This window comes from Myodes glareolus, chromosome 26 (assembly GCF_982192425.1).
Source record: "Myodes glareolus chromosome 26, mMyoGla1.1, whole genome shotgun sequence".
NCBI lineage: Eukaryota > Metazoa > Chordata > Mammalia > Rodentia > Cricetidae > Myodes > Myodes glareolus.
Window position 1 is genome coordinate 18,032,441 of NC_142051.1, and position 10,829 is coordinate 18,043,269.

Below are 10,829 nucleotides of genomic sequence, written 5' to 3' on the forward strand. Positions count from 1 at the left end.
CCTCACTCTCTCAGAAGTTTATATTGTAGGCCACAGGCAACGAGGACCTCACCTTTACCTCTGCTGGCACACTGGCAAATCCAAGACTGGGCTTATCTTTTTTCTTATAGGATTTTGCCAGAAGTCACAAGAAAGAGAACTGCCCTTGTTTTCTCTAGCCTCTTTCCTGCAGGGACACGTTCAAAGGTGATTGTTGTGACTCCCACTTACCATTAGTCACTCCATGATTTTCAAATCCCACTTTGGGGCACAAAGTTTTATACTACTTAGTGTTCAAGTAATACTTCTGCAACAATGAAAAAAAACAACAACCAAGTGATGTTTGTTGTGTGAGAAGTGAGATCTTTGTTCTTTGGTAGTACTGGAGATTGTGTACTTGATGAAAATTTTAGACATCTAGGTCTCTTTCAGTTTGCTTCATCATCTCTAATTGTTTCATTTTGGATGCTGCCTTTTGTCCCTATCCACCGGAGAAAAGTTAATGAGGAAATCCAGGGTAAAAATCCAAAATTCATTCTTGAGTGCTTGCAAGTTCACTGTCCCAGAACAAGTACATCGTGCATCTGATTTACAAGAGAGTAAAATGTGCAGAGTGAGGTTATCCATTCACATTAAATTTGAGAAATCTATTATTAAAGAGAATATATAGGGAATAGACACAGGAGGGCAACTAGCACGCCCTATAAGACCATGATAATCATGAAATATAATAAGAAAAATCTAATGAAAAATGCAGTGCCACAGATAAATATCAAGATTTTTCAAAACTTTTACATTATTCATGTCTAAATTATTCTTTCACAGATCCATTCTGTGTGTGTGTGTGCATGTGATATTTCTTCTAAAAATACATTGGTTTGCTGGGCAGTGGTGGCACACACTTTTAATCCCAGCACTTGGAAGGCAGAGGCAGGAAGTTCTCTGTGAGTCTGAGGCTAGCCTGGTCTACAAGAGCTACAGGACAGGCTCCAAGGTTACACAGAGAACCCTCCCAAAATAAAAAAAAAACAAAAACAAACAAACAAAACCTCCCCCAAACATTGGTTTGCCTTTGCTATTTCTATTTAGTGAGATAAAAGTTGTTAACAGGGATATGGAACTTGCTAACAAATTCCTTCCCACTTTTTATCTACATCTCTGCAGTATTTATTCCCCAACATTTTGCACTTGTGTTTATAACAAAGGAATATTTTTCAACATCCTTCCACTTCTTATTTACCATCTTTAAAACATTAGGAACAAGTCCATGATCAATCCTGTGTATTTTGAACTTAAACATGCAACAAATATATATTGACATATATTTAAGACAATTTTAATAACGTTAAACATTTCAAATCCCTATGGCATTTACTTCTAGATCAGGTGTTCTTTTAAGAAAAAAAGAAAAATTTTGGTTTTAAAACATAACAATAAAACTGAATAATTTGGTACAAATATTCATTGTTGAAATTCTATACCTGTTATGAAAAAAGTGGTAAACTGGAAAAAGGAAAAAAATCAGTGCTGGGAGAGGAGACTGCATTGCTGAATATGTCTGTCATTTTACATCCAAGTACTCAAATTATCATGGTAAAATAACACTTTCTGTGTGCTGATATGGTTGAGATTTTTAACAGTGAGGTCCAGCAACTTTGTCAGCAAGGGTCTTTAAGATAAAGTCTGATGACCATTTCTAATTGGTTACCAGGGCTTATCATGCCAAATGCATGGCAATATCCTACTGCTTTATAAACTCCATAAATTTACAAGCATCACACACACATTTTGTTTTTGGCATTACAGAGTGCAGTGAACATCAAGGGTTATTGCCACCTGCAGGCTAACTTGTGAAGATAAGGCTTAGCTGAATTTCCTACGGATCTCCAGAGCAGTGTAAAGAGCAAATTTATATATTAATTCTATTAAGGAGTATGTTTTCTATGTCTTCTGACTAAATGGGAAATCATGTGATTAAAATAACGTAGCATAAACTATGACTTACAGCCCCATAGACTCAGAATTTGTGAAATCAAAAGGGAACCAATTCTACACATAGTTCATACTAACTCAGCACTTTCACACAGAATAATTAATATAAAAAGATATGTGAGGGTTATTTAATTTCTTGTTTTCTTTTCAGCAATACTATTCAATGATTCATAGCAGTGAAAACAAGGTTTTTATACTTCTAAATATTAGTATTATATAGTCTCATTTTAATTTTTCTATATTAACTTATCACACAAATGGGAACATACTTTAACTTGGTTAATTTAAACTGTAGGTAAATCTTCTCAATTACAATTTAGTCATAAATCACTAGATATAAGCCATACTTTTCAAAATATTAGAAAAGGGTACTCATCTTGGAAATAAGTTAGATACAGCTATTTTCTTTAGCTCAAACAACAGATATTTCATTTTATATTTCAATGCCCTTAATGCCCAATGCTTTCTTGTTGACATTCTGTAATGGAATAATAATAGCAAATTAACTTTTTCATTTAAAAATTTTATACAATGTATTTTAAGCATGTTTTCCCCTTTCAACTACTCCCAGACCTTCCCTGTCCTCTCCCAAGACAACTTCCTATTCTTTCTCTCTCAAAACAAAAGCAAAACATGTTTAAAACCACAAAACAAAAATTAAAATGAAAGCAGGAAAGAAAACTAAAGCATGAACAACATTTAAACAAAAATTCAAACACAAATTAACACACACATGAAAACATTCATACAGATGCATGCATGCACACAGCACACATGCATGCCCACATACACACCTATCTCTCCATGAGCAATACTCACGCCATATGTTCACATATACACATACATGTTAGTATGTTCATGCACACACGTGCACCACACACATATGCATGGATGCACCTGTACATACACAATCAATAAGAACACAAATAAGCATATGCATGCACTCAGTTGTATGCAAACATACACACAGACACACACAACATACGCATCATGAACCCCTCCCCCAAATGTGAAGTTTCTTTTTTATGTTTAGCAACCATCTATGAGGATGGGGCCAGTGCTGAAGTTTGGTTTATAAATGCACTTAAACTACACTGGAAAAGCTGATTTTGTTTTTCCCCAGCAGTTGTCTATTGCTAAGAGCTTTTCTTTAGGGTGGGGCTGTTTGTGTACTTCCCTTTCCCATTTTGTCTGGTTTGAACCTGCACAGGTTTGGGGCACATTGTCACAATCTCTGAGTTCATGTGGGCATTGGTGCTGTCGCATCTGATGGACTCTGCTCCCTAGGAGTCACCCATCCCCTCTGGCTCTCACAGTTTGACTCCTCTTTGGTACAGATCTCTGAGCTCAGAGGCGAGGGCATTTATAAATGCTACAGAAAGGAACCAAATGCACAAGGAAATTTTTAACATTTTGCTTATTTTCTAAATATTTGCCACATTTTGATTTATTATATAAACTACACAAATGGGGTTCACTGTACCCTCCCATTACATAATTAAGTTACTCATTAATTACATATATGTACCTCTACTGTCTCCCTACTTCTCTCCCATCTCTTGTCCAGCCCCTACTGGCTCCTTTTCTAATTTCAGGTCTGTTATTGGCATACTTTTATAAGCAACTTATTCTTTAAAAAAATAAAAGTTTTAGTTGCTCACTTAGGATGACTTCAACTCATATCCAGTTCCCTAAAAGGAACAATATCTTCTTATGCATGACTGATTTTACTGTTACTTACATGCCATATTCTTTATTCATTTATTGACTGACATCTGACCCATTTTTTGAACTTGGCTATTACAAATATCACAGCAAGTATGCACATATAACTTTTATATATCCTGACTCTCTTTACTGATTAACCCCCATAAAATGGCATGGTAGTTATATCTTCAATGTTTGGAGAAACTCCTGTGCTGTTCTCCACAATGACTATCTTGATTTATATTCCTGACCCTATATAAGGGTTCTTTTTTATCAAAATATAAATATTTTTTGATAATACCTGTTTTAGCAGAGGTAAGGTGGACCATAATAGTTTTCGCTGACCTGAAGACTAAAAGAAAATGTTTCATAATATTATTGAAAATTTGCATCTCTCCCTTGAAGTATATTCAGATTTTCACATCATTTGAACTATCTGATTTTGAGATTTTTGAGTTATTTAAATGTTCTAATACTTCTTGGAATGAAGAGGTGACAAAGACTTACTTAATTCATTACTTTCATGCCATTTACAGAATGTTTGAACACATATTTCAATTTTTAAAAATTTTATATTGGAGACAAACAGTGCATTGAGATCAAGAGTAAACACACAGAGATACAACAAGAAATCCTTCAAGTTAATCCTGATCGTTCATGAAGACTTGTTGTTAGTTAGACAGCACTGAGATGTCCACACAAATCCTTAAGATTCAATTGCATGCTTTTTTTTCATTTATATGTACATTTAAATAGAGGAACTTATTTCATTATGTGATATTGCACAGGTTCTATAAAAAAAGAACCATTGCTCAGAGTAACACTTTCTCAGACTGGTAGATGAAACAGTACTAAGTAACCAAAGTTTCCAAGGATGCTAAGATGATGATGTGCAACACTCCATATGACGTTAAAACCTTGACATCCTCATTTTTTAATTGAATCATAATCTATTTTACCATTCCAAGGCTCTTTAAGGTAGAAGTAACCTGTGACTACGACGACTAGCAAGGATGACTACATACGTATGAAAATCCTTTCATTGCCATTCCTGTGTCTGAAATATTTGAGCCAAATTTTGCCTCTGTCTATTAGTTGAGTGTACTTGAGCATATTTAATTTACCAAGGGCTCACTGTCACATAGAAATAGGCTGTTTTATCTCACAGCAAAGCCCATAGTTTTGTATGTCTACCTTTCTTGCTATCAAATCACTTCTTTAACACAGGTGCCTTAGCTATGTATACTGCTGTAATAAACTACTCTGGCCAAAGTAAACTGAAAAGGAACCCAGTTCCAGGGTGCAGTCCATCATGGAGGGTATGGAAGCAAGACTTTGAAGAAGCCAGTCATTTTCTTCAGTCAGGAAACTTCTGTTTAGTTTTTTTCCTCCTGTCTATGCCTTCCAGACCTCAATTCTATAGAATGCTGGTACCCTTCCTTAGGGTTGGTCTTCCTACCTTATTCAAGAAGATAACCCCTCAAAATTGTTCTCAGAGATTAGCTTAATCTAAATAATCCCAGAAGAATGGATGTTTATGAAGATTTTTCTCCTAGATGATGCCAGATCTTATGAATTTGATGATCTATACTAATCAGCGGCCCAGACACAGTGTGTTTTTAAAAGTCATGTTGAATGAAATTATATACCAAATATTATGTGATACATAGACAAAAATCTGAGGAGTTTATTTTAAATATGAATTGAGCGTCTGACAAAATCTTGACATTGACCAAAATGAAAACACACCCTTTCTGCTATCAATATACATAATGATGTTAAGGATAAGATCATAATTTTCAAATGTATTTTTGGTTTTTGTATTATGCAGCAACAGATTCATCTCTCTTAATAATACTTGAGGACTCAAAAAGAAGCACATGCAAACTAATTGAGAAGAAACACTTGAAAACAAAGCTCCGACACTGTTGGCCTTATATTTGTTCTCCTACTTTGTCCCATAGTCTTTGCTTTAATGCAGGTTCTAATTCAATATGCTTGTTCCTTAGGAAGAAAAAGAAATAAATCTTTAAAACATGTATTGTTTCCCTTTAAAGAAAAAAATAGCACAGATACACTTTGACTGCTGTACAAAATTTATTTTCATTTTTAGGGTTTTTCTCTGATTACTGTTTTAGCATTTGACTCCATCATAATCAGCATCGCTGGTCTACAAACAACATCAGAGGAGTGTTGGAGGATGCATCTCCATGCTATCGAGTACACCTTCTTCTGGTTGATCTAACGTAGCTGGCACTTTAGGACTTGAGCCAGAAGAGATCAACTGGGCAGTGTCTGTAACAGACAGCTGTCTCAATGTTATCAACCTGGGGATAAGAAAAAGTCATTTTATTCAAAATACTTTCTTTAATTTCTGAAAAGATTCCAGTTTCTGTCATATTTTGATTCCAGTCAGTTCTATGATCTTAGCTTTCTTACCTCTGATAATATGAATAAGAACATCTTCCCTACTAGTATCTTTGTTTCATCATTAATGAATCACATCAAATCGGATATATATGCCTTTATGTGTGTTCAAACACCTGTTTGAAAGTCTCAACTTTTAAATCCAAAGGCAAAATATTTTTGCACATCCCACCTCCTGAGACCCCTTCCTTTTTATCTATATGCTGACAAGGTATCATTCTGCAAACTTAATTTTATATCTTCCAAATAATTCTAAATGAAATGCTTTTTTATTCTTCTCTCAGTTTCATATGATATACTCAAGAGAAAAGGGAAGAAAGGTTAAAGGAATTGCTTGGTTGCATACTTGCTGCAAAAACTTCATGCTATAATTTTCACATTGTTGCAGTGATTACTATAATATGGCAATATTTAGAAAAAGACACTGGCTACAGTTCTTACTACCTGTAGATATACCTTAGTTCTACCTTGACCTTCAACAAGTTAATGAATCCAGAATTGAAACTTCCTTATGTATAATACAGTTATTAATTATATCTGCTTCTTTTGTGGAAATGAAATACTTTGATATATATCTGGAAGTATAGGGCCCAGAAGATTTTCTAATATACATTCAGAATACAAGAGATTTCAGCCATGATAATAATTTTTATTGTTGTGCTGTTATTGTTCTTATTAAATTCTGAGTATACATTGTCCAGGTGCCTTGAGCGTATGTTAGGAACCACCAGAATAGTACTGAAAACTCTTTGAATTTTCTAGTAAATTATTCATTGTGGTAGTCAGCAAATGGAGCAAATCCTCACAATTATTTACAATTTTCAGTGATGATACAAATCCTGTGATTTCTGCATTCTCTGTCATATCACTTAAATATGTTCAAGGAAGTATTGAAGTCTCCTTCTGTGTGAGATATTATTATGTGCTTTTAAGTAATTTCAAATGCTGTAGAAAATTCTCAGCATTTTTTTTTTAAATTATGTTCAGGCACCCTCTCCTCTGCTGCCAAAGGAACAAACTGGGGACCTCTCTGGACACCTGGGAACCCCTCTAGAGACAAGTCTCTTGCCAACCCTAAAATGGCTCCCTTAATTAAGATATGTACTTTCCTGCTCCAATATCCACCCTTCCTTCATCCCAACCATCCCATTCCCCCAAGCTCTCCCCAGTCCTCCCCTTCTCCCTTTTCTCTCCCCATCTCCCCTTACACCCACCCCCACATCCGTGCAACCAACTTTTGCCTGGCAATCTTGTCTACTTCCAATATCCATGAAGATAACTATATGATTTTCTTTGGGTTCACCTTCTTATTTAGCTTCTCTAGGATCACAAATTATAGGCTCAATGTCCTTTATTTATGGCTAGAATTGATATATAAGTGAGTACATACCATATTCATCTTTTTGGGTCTGGGTTATCTCACTCAGTAAAGTGTTTTCTATTTCCATCTATTTGCATGCAAAATTCAGGATGTCATTGTTTTTTATCACTGAGTAAAACTCTAAAGTGTATATGTTCCACACCTTTTTTATCCATTCTTCTATTGAGGGGCACCTAGGATGTTTCCAGGTTCTGGCTATTATAAATAGTGCTGCTATGAACATAGTTGAACAAATACTTTTGTAGTATGATTGGGCATCTCTTGGGTATATTCCCAAGAGTGGAATTGCTGGGTCCTGAGGTAGGTTGACTCCCGGGACTGAAGCATATGATCAAACCAGACTCTCTGAATGTGGCTGTCAATAAGGGCTGACTGAGAAGCCAAGGACAATGGCACTGGGTTTTGATTCTACTGCATGGACTGACTTTGTGGGAGCCTGTTCTGTTTGGATGCTCACCTTCCTACACCTGGATGGAGGGGGGAGGACCTTGGACTTCCCACGGGACAGGGAACACTGACTGCTCTTAGGACTGGACAGGGAGTGGGAGTGGGAGGAGTGGGAGGGAAATGGGAGGTGGGAAGGAGGTGGAAGTTTTTAATAAATAATAAAAAAATCTTTGAAGCATTTTTATTTGGAATTCAAAATTGATTTGGACCATAAATGTGTAGTCCTCCCATTTTTCCAGTTTTGCGGTGTCATGAGAAGCAATTTTCGTCATTATCTTCCATTTTTTTCTTTGTATTTAATTTAGATTATCAATGTTATTTAAGTCATTTCAAACTTGTAGAAATTATTTTTTTCTCATTAAACATTTCAGGTCTTTAAAAAAAATTATGATCCTCAACTTAATTGTGACTTGAGTACCTTGTCTGCAGAAGGTGGTAGTGATTCTCATTGATGAGCCAGGTGGGAAGTAAAAGTGAGATTCTATGCACCTTCAAGAGGTCTACTTTTTCATGTTATAATGCTTAGTACACTTATTTTTACATGGGCTGTAACTACCCTTTCTTAAAGATGAATGTGTGTTATTGACACAAAAGAGTACACACAATAGTATGGAACACTGAATGAAGGAACTGAACATAGTGAGCAGTATGATTACCCATTATACACAGAGTACACACAACAGTATGGTTCACTGAAGTGACTGAAAGAGTGAGCATTATAATTACCCAGTATACATCATATACACAGTACAGTGTAATTTACTAAGATAAGTGGTACACACCATAATACGGTTCACTGACTGCAGGGATAATACAGTTGGTAGATACTTCAACACATCTTTGTGATCTGAGTCCTTTCTGTGTATTGAGAAGGAATATATTACATATCTTTGTGCATTACTACATGGGGGATTGCATAGACTTAAAGTGTAGGTTCATGGAAATAATCAATTTTCTTTTGGTTTTAATGTATAAATGTTCCATTGTGCCCACATATTAAGAAAACACTGCAGTGTATTTACTCCTTCTGTCAAAATACTTGACACTTTTAGATAAGTACATATAATCTGGAAATCATGTAACCATTTGGCAGATCACTGGCCTATGGAGACTTCATGGAAAATAAATTAATATTCTGTCTGTTTTGTTGTCGTTGTTTTTAATTTCCCAATCAAAAACATATATTTAGTTCTAAGTCTTGGGTCAGAATTCTTGTAACTCTAAATTATTATTGATTTATTACAAAAAAAGACTGAGACACACAACTTTTGCTTTGCAGTTTCCAACCAGGAAAAAATGGGTACCTTCTCATCTGGGGGAAGATGAGCATCTCCAGCATTCACTGGTAAGTGGGAAGTAGACTCATGACCAGAGACAGGGGAAGAGAGATGGCTGTTTTATGTCACATAAATATTTGATATTATTTTTCATCTTTCACTGCTCCTTAGGGTAGGAATTTATTCACTGTTGAAGTTTTGAGAGAAAACCATGTAATACTTTCAGAATAAACATCCCACCATGAGTGTGAAGGAAGAGTGGTTTAATGGTGAAAGGAAGGAAGCAATTGTTCAAAGCATCAAGACAAAGAATATATAATAAATCACAGGCATTGTGGAGTTAACAGCCATCCTGAATGGCCAGAACCCAATTTCACCAAGAATTCTGGAAAGTTATATAAAACTCACATCTCAGAGATATGTCACAGTGAGGGAGCAAGCTCATCTCTAATCTCCTTCTCTGTTGAACCATTCTTTGAAGTTGTATCAGCAAGATGGGTGAGCATAATGTTAATCTCTCTCTCTCTCTCTCTCTCTCTCTCTCTCTCTCTCTCTCTCTCTCTCTTCCCACATGCTTTCTCTCCTTTGAGAAGTCTTCTGGCAAGGAGATTCAGATGTTATAGGTTGTCATAGATATCCAATTGGAATGCTAACTATCACATAAGCAGAGGAACAAATGCATCTTTTACAAATACTTGGCCATGTGCTTTTAAAAATAAACACAGCTCTCATTCCTTGTGCTTCTCCTGTAAGGAATTGATTTTTATGGTTAATTTTTAATGTGAGACACGCCTAGAGTTCAACAGAATTACAGGAGGTGCTAGGATCCTCTCCTTTCTAGATTGTGGCTGATGTCTGCATGTCCTAAAACTCTTAGAGTAACACAGATACATGTGGTTTGTAGTGGCTAAGTTCAGGATTAGAAATGAGTGGGGGCACGTAACATGAGGAGGCCTGCTTGTTGGGGTTTCTGTCCTGCCTGGTTCCCACAGCTGTTTGGCCCCAAAGGAAATCACACATAGGTATCCATAAATTATAAGATGATTGGCCCATTTTTCTCTAGCCTCTTATTAGCTCTTATGACTTATATTAACCCATTGTTCTGATCTATGTTAGGAAGGCGGGCTCAGTACCTTTTCCAGCTGGCATATCAGATCCTGCAGCTTCAGTGATCTGGGCAGGAGTGGGAGGAATCAGCGTCCTCCTTCCCAGAATTCTCCTGCTCTCCTTGCATCATTTCCACTTCTTGTCTGGTTTTCCTGCCTACACCTCCTGCATGGCCAATCAGCGTTTATTTAAAACATGATTGACAGAATACAGACAATTCTCCCGCACCAGGGGCATTCTCAATCCTCAAATCATTCCTTCAATGAGGCTTTGTATCCTATGAAAATGGATGGTATCACGGGAGAGATAGGAGAGATGCAAGCCTAGTATGAAGAAGAGACAGGAATTAAAATGAACTTTCAAAAGATAGTGTTTTTTTTATTTGTTTGTTTGGCTTTTTTTGGGGATTTTGGAGACAGGGTTTCTCTGTAGTATTTGGTTCCTGTTATAGAACTAGCTCTTGTAGACCAGGCTGGCCTTGAACTCACAGAGAGATCAATCTGGTCTGCCTC

At 36.2% G+C, this 10,829-nt stretch overlaps 1 long non-coding RNA gene across 1 annotated transcript; it reads right to left on the minus strand.

Moving 5' to 3' along the window:
- Positions 1–5,756: 5,756 nt before the first annotated feature.
- Positions 5,757–10,414, minus strand: LOC146889795 (uncharacterized). Its single transcript, XR_015736787.1, has 3 exons — positions 10,344–10,414; positions 8,716–8,791; positions 5,757–6,005 (listed from the first exon to the last, which is right to left on the minus strand). It is a non-coding gene; the product is annotated as an uncharacterized LOC146889795 (long non-coding RNA).
- Positions 10,415–10,829: the final 415 nt, after the last annotated feature.